Source organism: Pipistrellus hanaki (assembly GCF_964339955.1).
Source record: "Pipistrellus hanaki genome assembly, chromosome: 17".
NCBI classification, from domain to species: Eukaryota; Metazoa; Chordata; class Mammalia; order Chiroptera; family Vespertilionidae; genus Pipistrellus; species Pipistrellus hanaki.
The window spans coordinates 14367968-14379898 of NC_140519.1; the positions used below are offsets into that span (position 1 = coordinate 14367968).

General features: G+C 52.4%; 1 long non-coding RNA gene across 1 annotated transcript; it reads left to right on the forward strand.

Annotated features, from left to right (window-relative positions):
• Window positions 1-1065: 1065 nt before the first annotated feature.
• Window positions 1066-8940, forward strand: LOC311612206. The gene is made up of 3 exons (XR_014793248.1): window positions 1066-1148; window positions 6741-7137; window positions 8752-8940. It is a non-coding gene; the product is annotated as an uncharacterized lncRNA (long non-coding RNA).
• The last annotated feature ends 2991 nt before the right edge of the window (window positions 8941-11931 follow it).

Genomic DNA, 11931 nt, shown 5'->3' on the forward strand with positions numbered 1-11931 from the left:
ATTTAACTTTTCTTTTTTTAGATTTTAAAAAATATATATATATTATTGATATTTTTACAGAGAGGAAGAGGGAGGGATAGAGAGTTAGAAATATCAATGAGAGAGAATCATCGATCAGCTGCCTCTTGCACAGCCCCCACTGGGGATGTGCCCTCAACCAAGGTGCATGCCCTTGACCGGAATCGAACCCGGGACCTTTCAGTCCCCAAGCCGACGCTCTATCCACTGAGCCAAACTGGTTTCAGCCAAAGTATTTAATTCTTTAGCTATGTGACACGAGTCTTTCCTAGAGCTGATGGATCCCTGAACACGGGTGGATGGGGAGTGGGAGGTGAGGGGCAGGGAATGTCAATTTGCAAAGGATCTCTGAAAGCTGAGAGGGCCGGAGACCAGGATGCCAGGACTCAGGCTTTATCAGAGGAGAAGACCCTGCCGGGCTGCCTTCCAGAGGAGGAAGAGCACACGTGCCGGAGTGAACACACCTTTTGAGGGGAGGAAAAGGAAGGGACGGGGCTTAGGGCACTCAGCACACGCTGATTGGTGGTTTCATGTAGGCACGTGATTAGGGACTTAGGAATTGGGGGCTTAGGGTATTTGGCAGGTGCTGATGGGTGGTTCGATGTGCAGTCCAAATAAGGTGCCTGGTCAGGTGCTCAGGAACGTCCGTGCTGCAGGTACAGGTTACGTCATACGCCATCCATCCATTGGGGGAAGGGAGGATCTATCAATCTCCAGTTTAGGGGCAGGGTATTTATTCCAGATTCCATCCCATCTACTTGAGGAGCCCAGGAAGGCCTTCCCAGAGGTCCGGGAACAGCAGCCCTTCCGGAGCCCCGGCCTCTGCGGGTGGAATTAGCAATGCAAATGACGGGTGGCCCAAGTCCCTCGCAGGGACCTGCTGGGATGCTGTTCCGAAGCCCATGTCATATATCACTCGAGGGGAAACCATTAAGTAGATTTATTGAAAGAGCGTTTCTTCGGCACAGGGAGATCTTTTTGATGAAAGATGGGCCTCATTATTCTTTACGGGACACAGATTGACTTATCTCCTTTTTATCAATTACAGTGTCTGCTTTCAGCGTTCCTCCATCAGCACTGGGCTCTGTAGTCCCTTCCCGGTGCTGAGGCCAATGTGTCTGAAGAGAAAGGTTTGTGTTTTACGTTTTAATTGGAAATATAATATTGCACTTTGGAACCCTGACCCTCCCTTTCCAGGACAACGTGCCAAAAACGGGGAGACACACGGCCAGGCAGGCTGTGACAAGGACAGCCCCTCCCCTTTCCTGGGGTGACCTCAGGGAGTTGTCCTGGTCCTTCTCCCCAGCACACATTCTCAACAGTGTGTGTGTGTGTGTGTGTGTGTGTGTGTGTGTGTGTGTGTGTGGCGGGGTGGGGAGGGGAGGAGGGGAGGTTTGACAGCTTCGACCAATTTCCTGAACCATAAAATAAACATAGATTAACAAGAAACTTAAATTAGTATACAGAGGTTTTCAAGACCTTGGAAATGTGGTCCAGACCAATTGATGTGTCTTTAAATTTTACTGCAGGGGAGTCATCACTGCACCTGCCCACTGTATGTCCTGTGCCTTTTAATTTCCAAAAGCCTCTTGTTATCATGTGGCCACGAATGGTAAAAAGCACACATGGAACTGAGCAGTCCCTAATGGCAAAACCATATGTGAATTTGTCCCTGAGGTCCCCTAACGGTTAAGGGTCGGCAAACTGCAACTCGCGAGCCACATGCGGCTCTTTGGCCCCTTGAGTGTGGCTCTTCCACAAAATACCATGGCCTGGGCGAGTCTATTTTGAAGACGTGGCGTTAGAAGAAGCTTAAGTTAAAAAAATTTGGCTCTCAAAAGAAATTTCAGTCGTTGTACTGTTGATATTTGGCTCTGTTGACTAACGAGTTTGCCGACCACTGCCCTAACCCACCCCATCATGATGTAGGTGCCTGATCCATGTATAAATGATACATTGACTAAATGGACAAGCGAACGATCTATCAAAGGGATAGATCAACCTGCGGAAGAAATAAATCCTGAAGTCTCACTGCTTACATGACACGGAGATAGCCGCTCATGATAATATATGGCATTACTGTTGTACCTTTAACCCCAGGGAGACTGCAGCATTTCTTAATCAAAAACATGGCAAGCCCCCAAAAAAACAATTTCAGAGGAACCGGGCCCCTGCAGGCCCACTCTCCCGCCCCCCATCTTCCCACTCCTGCACTACGTCCCTTCCCTAGGCAGCAGATTTGATGCCAATCCCCACCCCCACATACATTCCTGTCTTTCCACAACCCCAGACTCATATCCTGGTGAGGAGGGATGAGATCTGGTTCAAAGCACAGGCTTCCTTAGACCCGGTCAAACCCAAGTGCCCATTTTGGGCAGATGCCACCCCAGTTCCATCTCCCCCTGCCACGGCCCATTGAAAACGCACCTCGCTGGGGAAGTCTTCCTCTTATGTCCTAACTTCTGAGCTAAAAGCGCTCCTGACTGCATCCCCAGCACTCTCCGGTGTATGCTGGGAATGCAGAACATAAATAAACCAATGAAAGGGCTTCACCCTAAAGGACCCACATTCTCGCTAGAGGGGAAGACAGACAAGGAAATGGGCGTGGAGAACAGGGCGTTGTGAGCTTGTTCACCTGCTGGTCTCTCTCTCGCTACTATTTGTGCCCTCCCTCCTCTTACAGTGCTTGGGGCGCCATTCTGTCTTCTGGTGACACTGTCAAGAAGCCACCATCTACTTCCACACTAGTAGTATATCTTATCTTACCTCCACGCACCCCAGATGTCCACTGACCAACCCCCCACGCCCAGCCACACTATGCAAAGGCGAAGCTCTTTAAGCTCGCCTACACTCAGGAGTCAGTTCAAGTGGATTGATTCTTCATTGTATCTCCTAGGAGCAGTGCCCACCTTAAAATGCTAGGTACTCAATAAATGCTTGATGAATAGATGAGTGACTCTAAAACCTCTTCGATGATGAATTTGCCAATCTAACTGGGTTAGTTACTGTTGTACCTTTCCAGGCGGCTGTAAACGTGGGTTCTGAGAGACACCCTTGTAGTCAGTGGTGACTTGGGCAACTGGACAGAGAAGTCTGGCCGATTGGATGGAGCCATCTGTCTGGTTCTACTTCTGTTCACGTGTAGCCTTGTTGAAGTCATTTAACATCTTCAAATTTCAGCTTTTCACCCCAAAAAAGTAAGGATAAGAATGTGTAGCTCAGTTGGTTACAGTATCATCCTGTATAACCAAAGGTCTCATATTTGAATCCCAGTTGGGACACATGTCCAGATTTTGGGTTCAATTCTCCAGTCAGGGTGCATAGAAAAAGAAAATCTGATTCAGCCTGGCAGCATGGCTCAGTGGTTGAGCATCGACCTATGAACCAGAAGGTCAAAGGGCACATGCCCAGGTTGGGGGCTGGGTCCCCAGTAGGGAGCATGCAGGAGGCAGCCAATCAATGATTCTCTTATCATTGATGTTTCTCTCTTTGTCCCTTTTCTTCTTCTCCTCCTCCTCTCCTCTTCCTTCTTCTCTTTTTCTCTTCACTTTCCCCTCTATCTAAAAATCAATGAATATGTCTCCTTGGATGAGATTAGAAAATAAAAGAGTATGCAGAAGTATATGGTTATTTTTCTTTTTTTTTCTTTTTTAATGTATTTTATTGATTTTGTACAGAGAGGAAGGGAGAGAGATAGAGAGTTAGAAACATAGATGAGAGAGAGTCATCGATCAGCTGCCTCTTGCACACCCCCTACTGGGGATGTGCCCACAACCAAGGTACGTGCCCTTGACCAGAATCGAACCCGGGACCCTTCAGTCCCCAAGCCGACGCTCTATCCATTGAGCCAAACCGGTCTCGGCAGTATATGGTTATTTTTCAAAGTGTATAAGTTGTGAAAGTAAGTACAATATTTTAACCTAAGTTAGTGGGTATTAAGGAAAGAGTTATGGTTTAGGATTCAAAGTCCAGAGACCTGGTTCAGACATAGATGGGACCTTAGCAGCAGATTTAGCCCTCCTGGCCTCAGTTTCCACGTCTATAAAATGGCCCCTGAGAGCATTACAGCTCCAAATTTGTGGTATTACCATTAATACCTCTATTATTAGTGGTATGCCTGTATTCAAATTTTGTCTCTAGTATGCAAATTTTTTAAATACCTACAAGGAAAAATACCACCTGTATCAATTAAGATTCTTTTGGTTGAGAGTTATAAAAATCTATTCAAAATTTATTCTAAAGCTACAGGGGTGTTTCCCAGAACCCAAGGGCAGAAATGCACTGTGGCCAGGAAGTGCCAGGCTATAGGGAAACCAGGAAAGTCTCTTTCTGTCTAACTCTCCACTCCCTCCTGCCTCTGAGCATGTGAATCATTCCTCCCCACACCAGATCCTGCTTCGCCAGAGAACAGGCCTTCCACTAGAACCCAAGTTTGCTGCCACCTGGAGAAACTCGGAATCTCTTGTTGTTGTTTTTTGTTTGCTTTTTAATGTTTTTATTGATTTCAGAGAGGAAGGGAGAGGAAGAGAGAGAGAGAAACATCAATGATAAGAGAGACTCACTGATCTGGCTGCCTCCTGCATGCCCCCTACTGAGAATCCAGCCCCCAACCTGGGCATGTGCCCTGACCTTTGACCTCCTGGTTCATAGGTCGATGCTCAACCACTGAGCCATGCCGCCAGGCTGGATCTCTGATTTGCTTTCATTCCCAAAGTCATAGAAAGGAATCCCTGATAGGCCTCTGTGGACCAGGTGTCCACTGCTGGCCCACATCGTACATATAGGGTGGCCCCAATGCTGCCCCATTGGATTAGGGCAAAGCAGTAGCCAGAGAACCGCTGCTTTGGAAGACAACCCAATAGGTATCGGCCTCAACTACTTCCCAGGGTGGGGGCAAGGCTCATTATAGTCACGTGTTAGTTCTTAACTTTCGGTGTAAACAATGAAGCTTAAGTAACGGAGTAATAGCCTCCCAAATGTCACAGATTGTTCTCAGGTTTGTGACGGCTGTGCTGGTTTGTTTGGTTTTGTTTAATCCTTTTAGTCTTTAGTTTCAAGGGTCTGATGAACCACAAAGCTATTCTGAATGAGTCATAAAACTACCTAGGAGAAAAATAAACACTTTCAAAATCAGTGTCTTGTTCAAAGCCTGCTTTGCTTCAGCATGAAATGCTGAGGGCTCTGGGCCATTCAGTGGCCCTCCGTCCTCACTGATTTCTGTGGAACCAGGGATCCAAGTGGGTTTCAACCGTAAGGACAGTTCTGGTTCTTACAGCTGAGGTAGGCAGAGAGGGAGGCCATCTTGGTCTAATTTTCTTTCAAACTTGACTCCTCAGTTTTGAAGGAAGCCTGAAGAAGGGAGGAGACCTGGTTACTGAAGTGGGTAGGAGGAGGCAGACAATAGAAAGAATCTGAAATTTGGATTCAGTAGTAAAGTGGGTGAGGAAGCCACACTGCATTGGAGAGGAATGAGGAAATGGGTTGCTGTGGAGAAAGACGCAGTGTTGCCTGCAGGGAAGTCTTTACATGAGCAGTTGAAATCTTGTGTTTCCTCTTCAGCCTCCCCCTACACCTTCTTCCTGGGTAGTCATTTTCCTGAAAGGTGTTTGGCCTCTGGTCCTTCCTTGTCGTCTGAGTGCAGGGTGAGGAACTGGGTTCCCCTTCACCAAACCTTGGGAAGCACCCACGTTGCAGGTGTAGGCAGAGAAAGAGGAGTTCATGCTGAGAAGGAATGGACAGCCAGGGGAGGACAGGACGCTCAGGGTGGCAGTCGCCACAGGGAGGAGGAAGAACAGACAGGAAAAGAGCCCGCGAGGTCTGGCATCAGGAGGTCATGGGTGAGCGTGGACAGTCTGTTCAGGAAGGAGGACGAGGAGGATGCAAGGAAGGGCAGCTCCCCAGGCCACATCTAAGTCCAGTGTCTTCTGGATCCTTGATATACTCGTTCACTAGATGTAGTGACTGTCACGGGCTACAACTTCCTAGAGAGCAATCGTAACAGGCATCCAAAAATGGAGTGACGAAAGGGTTCTTCTGATGTCAGTAATCTCTGCCCACTCCTCACTCAGAGATGGTGGCTGCTTAGGTGCTGTCAGTGCAGGAGACAGTGCCGAGGGACCTTGCAGACCAGTGAGTCTCATCTGGGTCAGCATGCGCTCCAGTGGCCTGTGACTGGGGTGTGTGTTGGCTGCCTCTGAAGACATAGAAACTACAGGTGACCATTGGGTGCCTGGCCTGTAGGTGCTGCCCCACAGCCAAGCTTCCCACCTTGGCAGTAAGCTGACGGTCGTCCTGGTGGGCTTGTGGCCTTAGCTCTCTGCCTGTTTTTATTCTGCTTTAAGGGAAGGACCATGAAGCAGAAAGTTTAACTCCACTCGAGGTTTAAACTCCACTCAGCGGCAGCCTGGAGGGGGGCCTTGGCAAGGGCTGTGTAGGGACCGAGATGATGAGGATGGGGCGTGTGTGGGCACACATTGAGATATGCTGACTTACACGGAAAGGCTGTAACTAGGTTTCAGTGATGGATTCAAGGGGGCTGTGATTATTTCTCTTGCCATTGAAGAGTGGAGTTTATTTCCCCCCCTCTCGAATCCCAGCTGCCCTTGTCATTGCTAAATCTGTAGAACCTGTGGAAGTGACATGGCGCCAGTTCCGGGGCGGGAGAGATAGGAGGGGAGGAGGAGATAGCCTTCTGGTGCAGCCTGCTGCCTCCTCCCTACTAGGCCACGCCCTCTTCTGACTCTCATCTTGGAACCCAGCCACCATGCCTTGAGAAGCCCAAGCCACACGGAGATGCCACATGTGGGCGCTCTGGTCAACAGCCTTGGCTGAGCTCCAAACCGACAGGCAGCATCGACTGCCAGCCTGTGAACAGGCCATCTTGGACGCTCCAGCCCGGTAAAAGCTCAGGTGACCACCGCCCTCACCACCACCATGCTGAGCAGAAGTACCATCCAGCTGAGCCCAGTCACCCCACAGCGTGGTGAGAAACGGTGCAAGAAGGGCTGCTTTCTGTCACTCCATTGTGGGGTGGTTTGTTGTGGAGCAGCAGGTAACGGGACAGCTTTCGTTCATGTTTTCCAGAGAGTTGGACCCAGTGGCCAGAGTGAACCGGCAAAGGTAAACCTTCCCCACGAGCTCCCATCCCTGCTGCTCAGAATGCTCACCACCGCTCCTTCCGAGTGGCCCAGCAGGCTGGCGTCCTCTCTGCCTCTCCGTCTCCCTGTAGGTGCAGACAGGGCAGTGAAGGTGGGGTGGGTCCAGGCTCAGAGGGGCTGGAACATCCAAGCCAGTGAGCAGAGCCTCCTGGGGCTGGGGCTGTTTTTGCGCAGGCGGCTGGATTCAACATTCCATTTTCCCCCAGTCAGTCTCCATAGGAGAGGGCCGGACGCCAAGACCGGGTGGGCCCAGATGGCTAAGTTCCCGTTCTCTCTCCCATTGAGGGCTAATTTCAGTTACACGATATGACACTTGATCACAATAACTGCCTGGTTGTGGCTGTATTCAGCACCACCGATTCAAGTCTCCCAGGCCCCGGTCCACAGTGAGCCTGGCTCAGCCAGCAGCCTGCTCCTGCCCTCTGGCTGGCATTCAGCCCAAGCACCAGGGCAACCCTGTCTTCTTAAGGGAAATCATATATATATATATATATATATATATATATATATATATATATATATATATATATATATATATATATATATCAGAGAGGGAGAGAAAGATAGAAACATAAACATCAATGATGAGAGAGAATCAGTGATCGGCTGCCTCCTGCATGCCCTCACACTGGGGATCGAGCCCACAACCCAGGCATGTGCCCTGACCAAAAATCGAACCCTGACCTCCTGGTTCCTAGGTTGATGCTCAACCACTGAACCAAGCTGGCCGGGCTTAAGTTTGTTTGTTTTTTTTAAATATATTTTATTGATTTTTTACATAGAGGAAAGGAGAGAGATAGAGAGTTAGAAACATTGATGAGAGAAAGTATTCGATCAGCTGCCTCTTGCACACCTCCCACTGGGGATATGCCCGCAACCAAGGTACATGCCCTTGACCGGAATCGAGCCCGGGACCCTTCAGTTCGCAGGCTGACGCTCTATCCCCTAAGCCAAACCGGTTTTGGCCGGGCTTAAGTTTTTTACTGTAGCTTCATCTGTACTAACTTTTCATCCAAATCTCAGTTGTCAGTTCCTGGAGGGCAGAGGCCATGGCCCGTGTTGGATTGTGGGCCCTGCTAGGCAGGTGCGGGAGGGATGGCAAAAGCCTGAAGCACACTCCTTTCTGTCTCATGGGAACCAGTGTCGATGCCAGTTCCCGGGAGAGGGTGGCCCTGTGGGCCAGGGCTTTGAGCTTGAAACAAGAGGTGCCTTGGAAAGTCCTGGGTCAGCTATACCAGTCAATCCCACTTTTCTTACTCGGTTGTGATCGTCGTCAATAAGCATATTTATTCATTGAAACGAACTCGTTTATAACAGGCAACATTCGCTTAGAACTCATACCACAGTTACAGCTCTTTGTCCATCGTGTTCAAAAAGCCTTAAATGTGCATACTTTTAGTATCTCGCAGTTGGGTTGTTTTCCATTTGTCTGGAACATAAATGATAGCAGGAAGATCCCATTACGAGGGGGGAAAAATAAAAATTAAACAAGGTGGTCTGTGGTGAGTTATCGTGTATGGAATTAATTTCGCATCCAGGTTGGGATGATCTCATAAATTGTTCTTTTGGTTGGCAGTTTCACCCCAGCCGGCTAGATTGAGTTATTTCCTCGTAAGTCAGACCCCCTGGGCAGCCCGTAACGAAGAACACATTGTGTGTCTTGGCCAGCGCGGGCGGTGGAGGACGGATGCCCACGCTTGTCTGAGAGCCATCAGCACGGAGCTCAGCCGCCCATCCTCGGGGGACCCTCGACGATCTTGTCAGCGGTGCATTGCTGCAGTATCGGGGTGGGGGGTGAGGGTGGGGCGGACGGAGATGGGAGGGAAGCTCTGGAACCCTGAGTCTGACATGAGGGCTGCTGTCTGTGTCAGACCATGGGACCCAACCCCGCAGAACAATGCAGCGCCCCCAACTCCAGAGGCATCTCAGGAAGATGTGGCTCAAGAGGCCAGCCACGGGCCGGGACCGGTTTGGCTCAATGGATAGAGCGTCGGCCTGCAGACTGAAAGGTCCCGGGTTCGATTCCGGTTGAGGGCATGTACCTTGGTTGCGGGCACGTCCTCAGTAGGGCGCGTGCAAGAGGCAGCTGATTCTCTCTCATCGATGTTTCTAACTCTCTATCCCTCTCTCTTCCTCTGTGAAAAATCAATAAAAAATATTAAAGAAAAAAAAAAAGGAGACCAGCCACGGGAGCCCCAGCCACAGAGCGGAGGTCTGTGTGGTGTCTTTGCGGGAGCAGCCCTCACATATCTGGAGGACAAACGTGGCTTCTGTGGCACAGGCTTTCAGATCCCTCACACCTAGGAGAGGGGAACAGACATGCAATAAAAAAGAACAAAAAGCCCTGCATGCATAGCCGAAGGGTCTCCTTTGGGTCCCGGGGGTGCAACAAAGCCCCCTCCGGAGCGGTGTCCCCTTCCTTCTGGTGGGAGAGGTGACAGCCCACCAACCTGGCCCAGAGCCACGCCCTCCGCACGCTGGCGATGACCTGCCCTCTGAGCGTGCATCACTGGCCTCCTCTCCAGTTTGCAGGGGGAACAGCCGTCTGAGGCCTGCTGCTTAGCCAGGGCTGTGGGAGCTGGCCCGGACGCCGTCTCTGCGGCTGAAGCCCATGGCCTTGACTCCTTTCCTGTGACCAGCAGCCCCGGCCACGAGGCCCGCAGGCGCGCCTGCCGCTCAGAGCAGCCAGGGTGCGAGAGGAAGGGCGCGCTGGGTTTGGGCTAGGAGCTGCCGGCACAGGCTCTGAGGGTTCTTGGACCCACAGGTAGGATCCCAGACTTTATCCAGAGAAAGAGCTGCACAGGACGGCTGCCGGGCACAGGGTCACCCACGGTCTCGGTCTGTCCGGGGCCCGGGTTTCCTGGGACAGAAGCTGAAACCAGACCTGAGCAGCTGGCCCCTTCCCTCCAGGGTGCACCGATGGGAGCAGATGGAGGGCCCAGGGGCTCTGCCTCCGGAGCTGCCACTGGCTGGGGGCGCCCGTCTGTGCCCGCTCCACCTTCAGCAGGAGGCGTCTGGGACCTGGACCTTCTGGAGCCCTTTCAGCAAGCTTTGCCTCTTAATGGAGGGAGGGAGGGAGGGAGGGAGAGAGAGAGAGAGAGAGAGAGAGAGAGAGAGAGAGAGCGAGAGAAAGAAGAGGGAAGAGGGAAGAGAAGAGGGAAGAGGGAAGAGGAGGGGGGAAAGAGGAGAGGGAGAAAGAAAAGAGAGAGGGAGAGAAGAGGGAAGAGGAGAGGAGAGGAGGGTGGAGAGGAGGGGAGGGGTAAAGAAGAGAGAGAGAGAGAGAGGGAGAGAGAGAGAGAGAGAGAGAGGGAGAGAGAGAGAGAGAGAGAGAGGAGAGAGAGAAGTGTGGGAGAAAGGTAGGAGAGAGATGAGAGGCGAGAGAGAGAAGTATGAGAGAGGTAAGAGAGAGGTTAAAGGGGGAGAGGGGAGAGAGAGTTGAGAGAGAGATGGGGGAGAGGAGGGAGAGAGAGATGAAATGAAGAGAGGAAGGAACCCTGTGCACAGGCCCAGGGGAGCTAGCCTCCCACCTGGCTCTCCGGCCTCCGGGCAGGCCGCTCCCCGGTGCCCACGCTGGGGTTGGCCGGAGGGCAGTGTGGCGCCGGGGCCGCAGCCTTTGAGGCCCTCAGGAGCCGGTCAGCAGGTGTCCTCCCGCCCCAGCGTCGGAGTGCCTATGGCCCCGAGTCAGAGACCAGCTCCGGCGCCGTCCGGAGGCACAGCTGATAAGGAGAGGAGCCTTTGGTTCTAGTCGGGAAATGGCTTGCCCGCCAGGGAAGAACGCAAACGCAGGGAGCGCTGGCTCCCAGGCCCCTGAAGAGGCCGTGTTCAGGGACCCGCCGTGGGGATGGACACGGGCATCGAGGTGTCCGGTCCCGGCCCCCAGACCTGCAGGCAGCTCCGCAGAGAGCACTGAGGGGGCAGTAACGGTGACCACTGGGTCAGGGTGAGATGCCCTGCTCTGTGCAGCTCCCGGAAAGCTGACCAGTGGGGCTGAGTGTCAGTAGGCCCGTGTGGACGGACCCGCTCAGTGTTCTGCACCCAGAAGGTCTAAGCGACTTGTTCAGGCCCCGGCGTGCTGGACGGTTAGAGTATTGCTTGGGGTTGAAATGGCCGATGCCCCAACTCACTGAGCCCCAGAGGAGGAGGGAGGAAGGAAGAGAGCCCTTCGAACCCAAAACTCCACAGCCTGGCAGTCAGCGATCTGAGCCACGGGCTCCTGCGGCCAGATTCTCTGCTGCTCCTCTCCCCGGCCCTGCCGGCCAGGCTGATCTCCTCCGAACACGCCTGGCCCTGTCCCGCCTCCGTGTTTTCCCCTCACGTTCTCTCGTCTATACGTCCTCCCCTCTCCCTTCCCTCCCCACTTGCCCTTCCAGGTGCAGCCCAAGCCCGCCTCCTGCACGAAGCCCGCCCGGATGCCCGGCCTCTGCCTGGCCAGACACACAGCGCCCTGGCTGCCTCGTTCATTCTGTCCTTAGTGGGCCTGAGCCTCATTCTGTCCCCTCGTCCGGACTGTGAGCTCTGTGAGGGCGAGCCTGTCTTTTGTTCCCTGGGTCTCTCCAGCAGGTCTGGCGCACAGGGGAACTCAGCTGAGGTCTCTTTAGCAAATGGAAACTCTGATTAAAAGCGATGACACCTGCATCTGCTCTGCGGCCCAGCCACGGGGGCATGGGCCCCATGACGCCTGTGTGAGGACGCTCACAGCCCCTTTACCCCTGGCAGCCCCCCGCTGGGAACAGGCCTCATAGGACCTCAGATAAGC